Source organism: Tripterygium wilfordii, chromosome 22 (assembly GCF_013401445.1).
Source record: "Tripterygium wilfordii isolate XIE 37 chromosome 22, ASM1340144v1, whole genome shotgun sequence".
Lineage (NCBI taxonomy): Eukaryota > Viridiplantae > Streptophyta > Magnoliopsida > Celastrales > Celastraceae > Tripterygium > Tripterygium wilfordii.
The window spans coordinates 9,392,568-9,406,361 of NC_052253.1; the positions used below are offsets into that span (position 1 = coordinate 9,392,568).

At 40.7% G+C, this 13,794-nt stretch overlaps 1 non-coding gene and 1 pseudogene across 1 annotated transcript; one reads left to right on the forward strand and one right to left on the reverse strand.

Moving 5' to 3' along the window:
• The first annotated feature begins 4,581 nt into the window (after nucleotides 1–4,581).
• Nucleotides 4,582–9,695, forward strand: LOC119991500 (annotated as a pseudogene).
• Nucleotides 4,933–5,039, reverse strand: LOC119992344. The gene has a single exon (XR_005466348.1). It is a non-coding gene; the product is annotated as a small nucleolar RNA R71 (small nucleolar RNA).
• Nucleotides 9,696–13,794: the final 4,099 nt, after the last annotated feature.

Sequence of the window (13,794 nt, forward strand, 5' to 3'; positions counted from 1 at the left end):
CCGTTCTTTAGCCTTGACTATTCAAACTTATCTACCCGACTCAAATGAATACTTATTCAACACATGTTGATCCTACAAGGACTCTAAAAGTACAAGGTATTACACTATCATCTGTTGATTGGGGCACTCGTAGGTATCGTAGTGTAGATTCTTGTGTAGACAGTTTTTTGGCTCATACACCAACAACCTTACCTTTTCTTAAAAGTTCAATTACAAATTATAACAAAAAAATATTTTATAATTCCTATTATAAGTGCAGCCAATCAAAGACATATATCCTAATATGAGAGGATTTGAAAACCCAGCTAACCTGACACAGTGTAACCATGTAAACAAATTTGATTATTTCCATGCTTTCAGACGGCAAATTTCATGGAGCAGCCGCCCTGCAGGTCTGGTCTCCTCCTGGCTTGCAACGAACATCTGCTCGTTGCAAAGACGATACCTTTTCCAGATAATTGTTTGAACTCTGCCTGTAAGCGTCTAACTCCTCTTCCACTGAAACGATATATGCGTGAAATGAGAGCCAATTAATTAGTCAATTCAACATGCCCCACATATATGATAAACACCACAATTCTATCAGTCGACGAAAATCAGTATCCATATGTTTGACATTAATAAATATAGTCAGCAATGAAGTTGGAAAATTACAAAGCTGTAAGTACAGTTTCATTATCCCAAAACACAACACCATAAATTAAGAAATACTAATTTCTAGACACAGTTGATTATAGCTGCAGTCCCCCCTAACAGGCATTGGTCAACGTCAATGTTTCTACTTTTTTTTTTGTTTGTTTGATTTACATGGAAAAAGAGTAAGATGAGAATACGAAAAACTCTTGTAGATATTGGATACATTATCTAAGAAAGGCCAAAACATCACATACCTTTGTACATGTTCTTCTTAATTTTCAGAATTCTTTATTGTATTCTGCAAGATAAAAAAAAAACTCCTTCAACCATTCAACCTTTTAGACTCAGAACGGAAAAACTAAAGACTAAACCCAAGACTTAATCTAAAAGAAAAGGCTGTATTTTCTGGAAGATTGCATCTTCAAATGAAAAGGCATTGGCCCCAAGAGCATTGAAAGCCCAAAATTTCTTTGAAGGTTGCTTCTTTGCAAGCCATAAGTAACTGAACTTGCTATCCATTTTCCAACTTAGAACAAAGAGATGGGATCGCACCAAAATGCATCCAAACAGCATAAACTACACAAATTCAAACATATTAACACTAAAATCAACAAAAAGAATCTAACCATCTATATCTCTGTCATGTAAAAGTCTAGGAGCGGAGTCAAAAATTTTCATGAGGGAGGCGAAAAGTTGGCGGGGGTTCGGGGGCAGAGCCACCGAAAATTTTTTTAGGGTTATTTATAGAAAAATTAACTAAGTACTCATTGATTATATAACAAAATTAAAGTGAACAACAAAAACATCACGAAATGCATAGAGACCACGTACTTACAAAAACCCCAACCTCATTTGCTCCACAGTCCTCGAACCTCAATCCCCTCGAAGTCGCACTCAGATACGAGCCACGATAGTTGCAATAAAGACGGTAATGTTTAAAAAAAGAAAGAAATGCTGGTAGAAGGAGAAGAATATGTTTTTTAAAAAAGATATATTGATGTTTAGATTAGTCGCACTCGAATACGAGTCACGACACTTGCAATAAAAATGGTAGCATTTAAAAAAAAGAAAGAAATGTTGGTAAAATGAGAATAATATGTTTCTAAAAAAAGATATGATGATGTTTAGATTTGAACTCAGTATGTATAATAAAAGAAGGCATATGGTTTGCCACTAGACCAACATATAAAGTTTGAAATATAATGTACAAAATATATATAAGTTTTTTTTTTTCAAAATCCAGGGTGCCTAGGTCCCCCTGGTCCCCATGTGGCTTCGTCCCTGTGTGAAACATGTTAGTTTTTGTAGTTTAAAAACACTTGTATACTATAACTAAGAAATATAAACAGGCTAGTAGGTTCAGACAATTTCATACATGAATCAAGTAGAAAAATCAAGAGTAAAAAACGAAGCCAAGTCGAGGTTTCACCTCTAACTTTAAAGTGATCAATTGTCTGCTTCTTTGTGATTGCAGCTTATGCAGTTTCACCTCCCAGGCCTCCTTGGTTACACAAGACAAGCAGTACAACTATAAGTGTATTGCAAACCAAAAATTGAAGCTATCTCCCTCAAGGAAGACGCAGAATTTTGAGAAAGAATATGAAGCTTGGAAGTTGTGTATTGAAGAGAAGAGAAGAGAAGCTGCTCTTTAAATAGTGAAAACAGGTGAGAAAATTATGGCCACAAAAGCAAGAAATCAGGGCAGTAGCTTATAATGCAACAAACCTGGGTTAAATATGCATAGGTCACTGAAAGATAGGAGCATTTGCAATTGGATCACTAAAGAAAAAAGTTTCAAATTAGGTCACTCAATGTTTCAAATTTAGACAAATAGATCATTTTGGTCTAATTCCAGTCAATTTCTTGTCGAAAAATGTTGTCTGTCTAACTTCTGCCACATATCAATATTTTTTGACTAGTTGGCGTATGCGTGTCATTGTTAATTATTAATAAAAACTAATAAGGACTTGTCATATATATGGATTGAGGGATTTGGGAGGAAGGAAAGAGAAGGAAAAAGGAGTTTACTTCCAATTCCCTTGTTTGGATAGTTTAGAAAAAATTAAGGGGAGGGATTTAAAGAGAATTGGGGAAAGATTTCTGATAGGTATGATAATACTTATTATTTTTGGTAGAAATCTCCCCCTCTTAAGCTTCCTTTTGATAAATAATGAGTATGTTTATGTGTTGATTTGTATTTTTATAGGTTAATTGCGGATTGTATCAAAAAGTGGAAAAAGGGGCTGAAATAGGCACGACTGGAGAAAGAACAAGTCTTCAAGCTGTTCTGGGCGAATTTTAGTCACGCCTAGGCTTCATCATTTGCGCCCAGTCCAGGAGGAAGAGATTTTGTGGGTGAAGAAGTATGCCTAGGCTTACGCCTAGGCGAGGTGCGCCTAGGCGCATGATTTGTGCACACCCAGGATAATTTCATTCGCCCAGTCCAGGAAGCAATGATTTGAAGGGACATAACTTAAGAGGCTCACGCCTAGGCGCATGCCTAGGCGCAAAAAGCAGCTTTTGGGCCAGCTTTAATTCTCGATTTTCCCTAGCCGCAAAGCACTTTTGACTCTGCAAACTGATTTTCTGGAGAGCGAAAACAGAGGGGAAAGGTGATTCTTGGAGCTAGGAGGAGAGATTCTTCAGCCCAACTTGGATCTTCTCAACTCATTGGGTTTATTCATGCTTTTCTCATCTATATTCTTTTGTTTTTCTCTTCCTATGTGTAACTAAACTACTTGTACCAAGGCTAGGATGAAGCCTTGGGTTGAATGATTTGTATTTGACTTTGATTCACATATATAATAGTCGATTAATAGGTATAAATCTTGTGTTTCTGTGCTGGATTGCATATTCTTCATACTCTTTGTGTTTGATCACCACTTAGGGTTTGAATGAAATTGTTCGTTGAATCTACTTAGATGGTAAAATGTCAAGTAGGTTATGCTTCATGAAACTCATGATTATGAATGCGTCTCCCTTTAATTAGGTGACGATTTGTATGAACCCTTATCTCCATGGAACTTCATTAATTCCTATGCATGTTTAGACCAATAGGATGGCTAAAACGTATAGTAACATCCAACCTAGACCAATGAGATGGCTAGTAATTGATTTTAGGGAGATTTGACCTAGGTGCGCTAGTACCGACCTAGGTACGGGTTCGTTATTCTCGGATTGCTATTGATGTGTGTGAATCGGTTTTGTTGCAAATCAGTGACCCTTGGTTGATTCCGAAGCCTTGGTGCTTCTTTTTCATCTTGAATCTTATTCCATTTCTTTTAGCTTGTTTAGTTATAAATTGCATTAGCTCAATTTGCATCCTTATTCCAAGAAAACACCAAAAAAATACTTTACTGCTTGCTTGTCCTTAGTTAATTACTGAACCAAACAAACTTGAGTTGATCTTTACTTTGTTTGCACTGTCCATACATACATACAAGTATACTTTTGGATTAGACATAACTCCGTCCCTGTGGATTCGACCTTTGCTTATCATTGTACTGTAGTCGCCGACTAGTACACTTGCTAGTAAGGTTAAATTAAGACCCAACAAGTTTATGGTGCCGTTGCCGGGGACGGTTGCTTATATTTGATCCATTTTAGTTTGTATAAATAGATACTTACATTTCTAGTCTAGTTTTTATTTACTTGATAATTAGCGATCCTTATCCTATTCATTCTTGTTTGTAGTTCATGCAAGGAAGACGTTCTCAAGATACAGAAATTCTTCCTATTGATCTAGACTTGGAGCGTGCACGAAGGAACAAAAGAGATAAGGACCCTGTTGGGGAGCTCTCTCTCACTCAGTCTATTTCTCGTTCATCCAGCTCTTCTTCATCTAGTGACAACACTTTGGGAGAACATTCTGAACAAGCAAGTATGGCTGAAAATCGTGAAGAAGTTGGCAATAATGCCCACATTGCTAATGCTCCTGTCACCATCATGGACTACTCTATGCCACAATTCTCTACTAGACAATCATGCATCGTCTATCGTACTATTCCTCCAAACCTCTCCTATGAGCTTAAATGTCATGTGATCAACATGCTTCCATCCTTTTCAGGAGCGGAGAATCAAGATGCTAGTGATCATATTGATAGTTTTCTGGAGATTTGTGGCACTCAAAAAATACAGGACATATCTGAAGAGTTCATCTGGTTGAAGCTATTTCCTTTTTCTCTCAAGGAGAGTGCTAAGATTTGGTTCAAGACTCTGCCAGCAAATTCTATCACTTCTTGGGATCAACTCTCCGCTAAGTTTATTCAGAAGTTCTATACTCAGTCAAGGACACAGAGGTTGAGAGATCAGATTTTCCATTTCAGGCAGAACAAGGGAGAACCACTCTTTCAGGCTTGGGAGCGATATAAAACTCTATTGATTGGTTGTCCCCATTATCAATTCTTGCCATGGCAGATTATCTCATACTTTTATCAACATCTGTCTGATGATTGCCGCCATCGGTTAGATGCAGCTGCTGGAGGAAATATTATGGCTAAGGAACCGACAGAGGCCAATGAAATTATTGAGACTGTGGTAGCAAATTCCTCACAATGGGATAGTCGTGATCCTGATGTTCCTAGACACACTGTTTATGAGGCTAGTGCTTCGAATTCAGAGATGACATCTGTGGCTAGGAAACTGGATGCGGTAGTCACTTTGTTGAGCAGAAATTTGGAGCCATGTGGTATTTGTGGAGGCACCGATCATCCTACTCATGTATGTTCTAGAAGTGGAACATTTCCTGAAGCTGAAGCTAATGCAGTTCAACCTTTTCATAGGCAGTAGAATGACCCATTTTCTCACATATATAACCCAGGATGGAAGAATCACCCCAATTTCTCTTACGCTTGACCCCAGAATTTCAACCAAGGGCCCAGACCTTGGCAAGCTCCACGACAAGCACCACCTTCTCAAGATGCACGGAAGTCTACTATGGAGGACCTTATTTCCCAACTTGCTCAATCACAAGTCTCAATGCAGCATTCCCAAGCGGAGATGAGCAATTCAATGACTCAGTTGCAACAAACTGTGTCCAGTAATACTCAGTCCATCTCAAAGCTTGAAATGCAAGTAGGACAACTCGCTAATGCCTTGAGTGAAAGACAGCTGGGAAAGCTTCCAAGTCAACCTGAGGTAAATCCCAAGAAGCATGAAGATGCTAATGCCATTACTGTTTTGCGAAGTGGGAAAAAGGTGGATAACAAGATTGAGTATCAAAGGCTTGAAGGTGAGAGTCATGATGAGCCTATAGTGGTGGAGCCAAGTGCTTCCACCATACCTCATGTTGAGAAGGAACAGCCGGAAGTAGAAGAGGTTGTTCCAAAAGTGCCTTTTCCATCTCGTCTTGCACCGACTAAGAAAAGCAAGTATAATCGGGATATTTTTGAAGTTTTGAAGAAAGTGGAGATTAATATTCCACTCATTGAGGCAATTAAGTCTATTCCCACATATGCAAAATTTTTGAAGGAGCTGTGCACTAACAAAAGGAAGATAGGTGATCATGAAGAAGTATTTCTCTCAGAAGAGACAAGTGTTATTTTACAAAAGAAGCTCCCGCCCAAATTAAAAGATCCGGGTAGCTTACCATTCCTTGTATTATTGGAGAGAAAAAAATTGAAAAGGCTTTGATGGATCTTGGTGCAAGTGTAAATATCATGCCTTATTCTGTTTACACTACTTTGAAGATCGGCGAGTTGAAACCAACTTCAGTCACTCTCCAATTAGCGGATCGCTCTTTAGTGCATCCTTTTGGGCTAGTGGAAGATGTTCTAGTGAAGGTGGGTGAGTTTGTTATTCCTGTGGATTTTCTAGTGCTTGATATGGAGGGTGAACCTAATCCGGGAAAAGATGTACCACTCATTCTAGGCCGCGGTTTTATGGCAACCACCAACACCATCATTGATGTCAAGATGGGGGTTCTTACTATGACAGTTTTTGATAAAACTGTTCAGTTTCGGCTCTTTGAAGCTATGAGACATTCTAATGATGCAAAAACTTGTTTCTGGGTGGATGTGGTGGATAGAAGAGTTGATATGGAGCTGCATAGAAATGATACAATCATTGCTTTGGAAGCTTTTCTTGTGGGAGACATTGAGAGGACTTTTGACAATGACACTCAAGAAGTCGTAAACATGTTTGAGGCTTCTCCTAGTTATCAATACAAGTGGCATCCGACTTTTGAAAATTTGAGGGACTCTCCAAATCCTGAGAAACTAGCACCATCTATAGTGAGTCCGCCAGAGCTAGAGTTGAAGCCTTTGCCCGCACACTTGCGATATGCATTCATAGGTAACTCTAAAACTCTTCCTGTTATTATTTCTTCTTATCTTTCTCTCTTGGAAGAAGAGAAATTGCTCCGTGTTCTCAGGGAATATAAGAGTGCAATTGGGTGGACCATTGCGGATATCCGTGGCATTAGCCCCTCTATGTGCATGCACCGCATTTTGATGGAGGACGGAACTAAGGCCACTAGAGAAGGACAAAGAAGATTAAATCCCAACATGAAAGAAGTTGTCCGGGGTGAGATTTTGAAGCTCTTGGATGTAGGCGTTATTTATCCTATTTCTGATTCCAAATGGGTGAGCCCAGTTCATCTTGTGCCGAAGAAATCTGGGATTACTGTAGAAGCCAATGAGAACAATGTGCTTATTCCTACACGGAAGGTCACGGGGTGGAGAGTTTGTATTGATTACCGGAAGCTGAATTTAGCTACCCGAAAAGATCATTTCCCCTTACCTTTCATTGATCAAATGCTTGAGAGACTAGCAGGGCATGAGTATTATTGCTTTCTGGATGGTTATTCTGGCTATAACCAAATTTCCATTGCTCCCGAAGATCAAGACAAGACTACTTTCATTTGTCCATTTGGAACATTTGCTTATCGTCGGATGCCTTTCGGCCTTTGCAATGCTCCAGTAACATTTCAGCGTTGCATGATGAGTATCTTTTCTGACATGGTGGAGCATTTCATTGAGATATTTATGGATGATTTCTCTGTCTTTGGGTCAAGTTTTGACAACTGCCTTCAAAATCTGTCTTTTGTGTTGAAGAGATGTGAAGAAACCAATTTGGTTCTAAATTGGGAGAAATGCCACTTTATGGTGCAACGAGGCAATGTGTTGGGGCATGTTATCTCCAAAAATGGGATTGAAGTTGATCCGGCTAAGATTGAGCTTATATCGAAGCTTCCACCTCCAATCAATGTGAAAGGAATTCGCTCTTTTCTTGGACATGCAGGGTTCTATAGGCGGTTCATTCAAGATTTTTCTAAAATTGCTAGGCCTTTATGCAACCTTTTGGCCAAAGATGCAGTTTTTCTATTCGATGAAGCTTGTATGAGGGCATTCAATTTGTTGAAGGAGAAACTTACTACCGCTCCAATTATGATGCCTCCGGATTTTTCTTTGCCATTTGAAATTATGTGCGATGCTTCTGACTTTGCCATTGGAGCGGTGCTTTGCCAACGAGTTGACAAGAAGTTTCATGTTATATATTATTCAAGCCAAACACTCAATGATGCTCAAGTCAATTATACCACCACCGAGAAAGAGTTGTTGGCCATTGTCTTCGCCTTGGACAAATTTCGCCCATATTTGGCATGCTCTAAAGTGATTGTCTATTCCGATCATGCGGCATTGCGGTATTTGTTGTCAAAGAAAGATTCCAAGCCAAGGCTCATTCGTTGGGTGCTTCTCCTCCAAGAGTTTGATTTGGAGATTCAGGATAAGAAGGGGTGTGAGAATGTAGTTGCTGATCATCTTTCTAGGATTGCTATCAAGGAGAGTGGTGAAAAAGATATGGATTTCAATGAGACCTTTCCGGATGAGCAGTTATTTGAGGTTGAGGAGGTCCCTTGGTATGCAGATATTGTTAACTACTTGGTGAGTGGGAAGTTACCTCCCGGCATGACTACACACGAGAAAAACAAATTTCTCTCCTCTATCAAATATTACTATTGGGATGATCCTTATCTATTCCGGTGTTGTCCTCATCAGATTATCAGGCGATGTATTCCGGTTAATGAGTAAGAAAGTGTTCTTCATTTTTGCCACACCCATGTTTGTGGAGGGCACTTTGGGGGAAAGAAAACTTCGGCCAAGGTGCTTCAATGTGGATTTTATTGGCCATCTTTGTTCAAAGATGCTCATTCTTTCTGTTTGACTTGTGATCGATGCCAACGAACCGGGAATATTTCAGCCAGAAATCAAATGCCATTGAACAATATTTTGACTATTGAGCTATTCGATGTGTGGGGGATTGATTTCATGGGTCCATTCCCCAATTCCCATGGAAATCTATATATTTTGGTGGCAGTCGATTATGTGAGTAAATGGGTAGAGACTTCACCGTGTAAAACTAATGATCATGGTGTGGTTTTGAATTTCTTGAAGAATATGATTTTTGCAAGGTTTGGAACCCCACGAGCTATTATTAGTGATGGTGGATAACATTTTTGCAACAAGCCCTTTGAGAAATTGATGAAAAAATGTGGGGTCACTCATAAGGTTGCTACACCTTACCACCCGCAAAAGAGTGGCCAGGTGGAGATATCGAACCGGGAGATCAAGCATATTCTTGAGAAGACGGTCTCTTCTAATAGAAAGGATTGGAGCGTTAAGCTTAATGATGCTCTTTGGGCTTATCGGACCGCTTTCAAGACTCCTATTGGCATGTCTCCTTACCGGTTAGTCTTTGGGAAGCCTTGTCATTTACCGGTAGAGCTGCAACATCGAGCATATTGGGCAATCAAGGTTCTGAACTTTGATCTCCAAGAAGCTGGCCAATTGCGGAAGCTCCAACTTAATGAGCTTGATGAGCTTCGGAATGATTCCTATGAGAATGCTAAAATCTACAAGGAAAAGACCAAACTCTTTCATGATAAACATATCTCAAGGAAGGTATTTGAACCGGGTCAAAAAGTCTTGCTTTATAATGCTCGCCTTCGATTTTTTTCGGGAAAGCTTCGATCAAGGTGGAGTGGTCCATATGAGGTGATTAAAGTTCTTCCTTATGGATCTATATTTATCAAGGACCCTCGCACAGGTTTTGAGCAATAAGTAAATGGTCACCGCCTTAAGCCCTATTTCGAGACCTCTTTTGATATGGAAAAGTACAAGTTGCGTTTGGAAGATCCTTCATCGCTTTGAATATCTCAGGTGGTTTCGTTTCTTGATCAAGTTGTTGTTACTTTCCTTTTAAGTGTGGGGTGGGTGGCTATCTTCATCTGTTAAGTTCTGATGCTTGTTTGTTTAATTGTGTAGGTACCGCTACGTCTGGCTGAAGACACTAAACTTAGCGCTACTTGGGAGGCAACCCAATGAATCATATTTTTTTTGTGTATCCTTTTGTTCTTCAGCATTCCAGTTTTATTGGCAAAAATCTTGTGTGGATGCTAGTTGTGAATGAGTTGGAATTTGGCTGCAGGACAATTAAAATTTCTGGGCATTATGTTTACAGCCAGACTGTTCTGGGCGCACGCTTAGCGCGCCTAGGCGCAAAATGGTACCACGCCTAGGCGTGTACAAGTGCACGCCTAGGCTTAAAAAAATAATAATAAAATTATTCGTGTCTATTTAGAACCTGTACACTCATTCACACACCCACGCCAACCCTCTCTTCACTTAGTGCCTAGACTCACCTCTCCAATCCTCGCCTAAGCGACATTCTAAGCGCCCCAGGTATGTAATACTTTCTCTCATGTCTGTTCTTTTGCTATCTTTGAGTTCTTGTCTTACTTTATTCTGAGCAAGAACTGAAGTGAGAGAATTGATGAGTTCCACCATGGCATATCCTAATTTTTGGAGTTTAGGGCTAACGAAGGGGGATATCTTGGTTGATTTGTCATTTTGAGTAATGTAGGAACTGTGTGCTGCCTGCTATGATGTGTTTGAGTACCAATTTTGGGATTCTGGAGCTTGAAGCACGGGTTGCCATGGCAACCCGTGCGTGTTGGAGAAGATGAAGCCACGCGTAGGCATTATTCGCCTAGGCGTGGCTTCCTGCACGCCTGGGCACCCCCAAGCATGCTGAGTTTATGATTCTGCCATTTCTGTTCATCTTTAGGTGTCGTACTGAGTTTATGATTATCCCTGCTATTCTTAATTGTGGTATTTTTCTTTTGCAGGAATTATGCCGCGACAAAAGATATTGGCCACCATGCGCAAGAAGTGCACTTCTCAGGCTACAACACCACGGCCACCTCCTGCAGCAGAGGGGTCTACTTCTGGTGCAGCCACTGATCACTTTGACACTGCCGCTATTGTGCCTGAGGTGTATTTATCAGCTGATTTGTTAAACACGGTTGGGAAGAGAATTGAGCCTCTCGGTCGGCTCCGCCAGTTTTGCTCTTTCATTGCTACCCCGGATGTTTCTGCCCATGATATCCTGGTTTACCCAGAGCTGGTGCGTGCCTTCTACCGCACCGTGCAGGCAACAGGGACTGGCACATACCAAGCTGCATTGCCTTCAGGGATGATTACTTTTTCTGCTACAGATGTCAGTGCCAGTATTGGACATCCTACTTCCCAGCCTCCTGATAGTGGTTTCCAGCCACCTATTCCTTCTTCCCAGCTGGAGAACCACGAGTGGATTGTCCAACAGTTTACTGGTCGACGGGGCAAATTTGTTAGGAAATCTGCTCTTCCGCAGGGTATATATCTCGTGGACCGACTAGTGCAAGGAAACTTATGGCCAACTGGGCATCAGAGTGAGAGGAGGGAGGATGCATTGGAGATTCTTTATTGTATATGGACTGGTACTTGGTTTGATCTAGGCTACTATTACATACGTTCCCTTTTGGCTATTCGTCGGAGCGTGGAGGATACCAAAGTTACGGTGAAGCGGCTCTTTCTGCCGCGGATCATCACTTGCTTGCTGACATATCTCCAGGTGCTCCCTCAGTCTGTGCAGTCTGTTCCTCTTCCCTTGGTGGTGTATGATTTGAACAATTGGCGTATTAGTATAGCTCGTATTCGCTCTGTCCCCACTGGGAGAGCTCGACTAGCTCCAGGTGTTCAGCATTCAGAGGATGAGGAGGAGGAGGAGGATGCCGTTGAGGGTGATGGTGATGCTGATGCAGCTGCTCATGATACTCGGATCAAGGAGATGAGCGACCAGCTGACTCGTCTTGAGCAGAACTTCCAGTCTCATGCTGAGTATGTCCATCAGCAGTTCCAGACTCAGGGTCAGCAGATTGCAGACGTCCTCTCCATGCTCCAGGAAATGCGGCGTGACAAAAATTTCACTTATGTTCGCCGCAAGACCTCTAGTGGCCCCTCTCAGTAGTTTCTCCTGCAGGTTGTATCGTTTCAAGCTTGTTCTTCATTTTCTTTTGTTATGTTTCTTCCTATCTTATGCTTTGAGGACAAAGCTTGTTCTAAGTGTGGGGTGGTAGGGTACTCTTATTTGTGAGCTATTGAGGTCATGTACTATGGATGATGCTTACTTATGGTTTTCTGTTGAGCTGAGCTTGGATGGACTCCATTATGTTTCATATCTGAGTTGTGAACCCATCTTGTCCCCTTATATGCTTGAGGAATCATTGATGCCTACTTGATTATTTACGAAATTGATTCACTTGCACTGAAATGTGGTGGGGTATGACTTCGTTGGGTATATGTGTTAAATGTGGACTTTCTCTTAGATGAGCTAGAACATCATGTTAGTGATATCATGGGCACTAGTTATTTGTGTACAACTTTCTATGTGAAAAAAAAAAAAACAACTTGAAAATTGATGAAAATCATGTCCGCTCATGTGTTTTTGCTGAGTAACCGGGGCTCTTGTCTAACCAACTCGAGTTTCACGTAAAAAGGTGAGGCAATCATGATGAACATACTAGGCTAGCTTAACTTCGAAACCTTTTCAACTCGAGCAATTGACCCGAGGGGTGCTTTGTCACCTAATGCCCTAAACCAACTGGTTGGGAGTCATTGGTCGAGAACTCGCTACATGGGTTGACTAGAAAGTTTAATGGAGTGAGCACTGCACGGTCCTAGATATAATAAAAAATAAATAAATAAAAATTTTTTAAAAAAAATATTTATATATATTTAGATAGAGTAGTATGTATATAAATAAATGTGCCTTGGTATCTCTGCTTGGTTGTTCTTGGGAATCTTGGAATGTGACTATGTTTAGCATGTATAAACTCTTGGAAGCCGCGCTATTATGCATTTCCTCTTAGCTGTATGCCATCTAAAAAAAGATTAATTGAGTAGGCTGAGAATTTTCCATGAGTATATTGTGCGGATTAAGTGTGGGGTGCTTGATCTCTTGAGACTGAAACGTTTGTGGGTGTCGTTCTTGTAAGCCCTCAGGAGACAAAACTCCTCCACTAGGGACACCTAGGGGTTTAACGGCTTGTTGCATACGCTAAATGCAACCGCGATTCCTGCGTTAGTGAGTTAGGATGTTAGTTGGTAGATGTACTTAGTTTAGTTTACTTGAGGACAAGTAAGGTTTAAGTGTGGGGTGTTTGATAGGTATGATAATACTTATTATTTTTGGTAGAAATCTCCCCCTCTTAAGCTTCCTTTTGATAAATAATGAGTATGTTTATGTGTTGATTTGTATTTTTATAGGTTAATTGCGGATTGTATCAAAAAGTGGAAAAGGGGGCTGAAATAGGCACGATTGGAGAAAGAACAAGTCTTCAAGCTGTTCTGGGCGAATTTTAGTCACGCCTAGGCTTCATCATTTGCGCCCAGTCCAGGAGGAAGAGATTTTGTGGGTGAAGAAGTATGCCTAGGCTTACGCCTAGGCGAGGTGTGCCTAGGCGCATGATTTGTGCACGCCCAAGATAATTTCATTCGCCTAGTCCAGGAAGCAATGATTTGAAGGGACATAACTTAAGAGGCTCACGCCTAGGCGCACGCCTAGGCGTGAATTCAACACGCCTAGGTGCAAAAAGCAGCTTTTGGGCCAGCTTTAATTCGCGATTTGCCCTAGCCGCAAAGCACTTTTGACTCTGCAAATTGATTTTCTGGAGAGCGAAAACAGAGGGGAAAGGTGATTCTTGGAGCTAGGAGGAGAGATTCTTCAGCCCAACTTGGATCTTCTCAACTCATTGGGTTTATTCATGCTTTTCTCATCTATCTTCTTTTGTTTTTCTCTTCCTATGTGTAACTAAACTACTTGTACCAAGGCTAGGATGAA